Here is a 2,003-nt window from a genome sequence, read left to right on the forward strand (position 1 = left end):
ACTTGACTGACTGATGTTAAGAGTGTACTTTCAGATATTTATAAAACTGCCATTTTACAAACATATATATATATATATATATATATATATTTATAAGTCTGGCAAGTAAACAAAAAAATTTACTAGCCAATGGAGTTTCGAAAGTGTGTTTGATTGTTCCCTTCATTTCAGTGATGAATGTTTTATAAATAAGGCCCAGTTTGACGCTGGATTTGCACATCGTTTGATACTGAAAGACAGAGCGTTCCCAGTGATAAAGGATCCCGGTCATGATTCGGAACTGCAGACGGTAAGTAAAACTGCATCACATTTCTGTGTTTTGTTGGCAATCGGCACACAAGTGCGTGCGACGCTTTAGCTCCGCACACGGCGTGCCTCCAGGAGATCGGCTGTTTTCGGAGAGAATCGTAAAGCTGTATCTTTCTTTTATAAATCTGATCAAACTAAAGACTCTTTGGAGATATGAAGGATGCTATACTCTATAGGTACTCAAGATTAACATGAGATTGGGTGAAATTGTGTGTGTTATGTCCCTTTTAAGTTTAGGGTCAGAATTAAGGATCTAAAATATTGTCATGCAGAATAAGACAGTAATATGGAGACACCCCTCGCTGCAGACTTCATCACGTATGTGTTCTAAGACTCTGTCTCTTCCTCTCTCTAGAGTTTATGGTCCATCCGATCTTTATTTGACCCTCTAACTCTAGCACTCTCTATCTATCTGTTTTTTTTATTTATTTAAAGGGGTCATATGATGCTGCTAAAAAGAACATTAACACTTGACCCTCTAACACTTGTGTAACTGGGGCCTGTTTCAATAAGGAGGTTCAACCAACTCTGAGTTGACTTACCCTGCTTTCTTGTGTTTGACAAACCTCCCATTCTGAAACGCAAAACCCAGAGTTTGCCTCATTTCAGGGTTTACATACTCAGAGTTTTCACTTAACCTCCTTTCTGAAACGGGCCCCTGGTGTTGTCTGCGTTGTATTTGCTTTGATGGAATAACCAGACAGACATCAGCTGACAGTTCGACTCTTCATTTAATCTGATAAGACACAACAACATTTTTACACAGTGTGAATTTGCCCTTTTCATTTCTCTCCCATGCAGAGAGAGTGCGGAAAGGGAAGAGGAGGAAGAAAACATTTCAAGCAATGGAATTAATTTAACTACATTAGTAACAAAACAGCATACCTGATAAGACATGAAAGTATTTTGCCCTGTGTGAATTCGACCTTTTTCGTTTCTGTAAGGTGAATGTAAAGTGGGCAAGTCCCATGGGCAGGTTTATTTCTTTATATATTTTGCATCGTCTCGTTATTTGGTGAGAGATTTAGTTGAGCAGCATGAGACGGAGCCTGAAAGCAAATGTGTGAGAGTTGGCAACCCTGATTTAATGAAAAGTTAGAATAGCTTGAACTGCAACCAGTGACAAGAACAATACAGTGAAATAATCTATAATAACTATAAGCAATTATCTAAGACTCTACTTAAAGGGACAGTTCACCCAAAAATGAAAATGCTGTCATCATTTACTCACTCTCAAGATGTTTCAAACATGTATGATCTTTTTTCCTCTGTTGAAAAAAAAAAAAAAAGTATGTTCTGGTATAGTTTCTGAACTGATCATAGCCTCCTTTCTTTCTTTCTTTCTTTCTTTCTTTCTTTCTTTCACTTGTGGGAATATGTGAGTTTGCATTTATGTGTTTACATACATTTGAATAATTAATGAAACTCTCATTTGCATTTAAAGAGGAGTGTCTTGTGCTTTGTGAGTACAACTTCATGTCTTAAAGCACAACTACAATGCCATCTAGTGATTCGTAAGATTTACAGCAGCGAGTGATGAAGCTTCATTGATGCTGTTTTATTCCCTAGTGCACAAATAACACTAACAATATCTTCTTTGTATGTTTATATGCATGTATATTTTATGTTTATCTTTCATGTGGGAATTCATGCCAACATAAACCAATATCAGTAAGTGTAATACAATATAGTTA

Source organism: Sinocyclocheilus anshuiensis, unplaced genomic scaffold, assembly GCF_001515605.1.
Source record: "Sinocyclocheilus anshuiensis isolate Anshui unplaced genomic scaffold, SAMN03320099.WGS_v1.1 scaffold207, whole genome shotgun sequence".
Lineage (NCBI taxonomy): Eukaryota > Metazoa > Chordata > Actinopteri > Cypriniformes > Cyprinidae > Sinocyclocheilus > Sinocyclocheilus anshuiensis.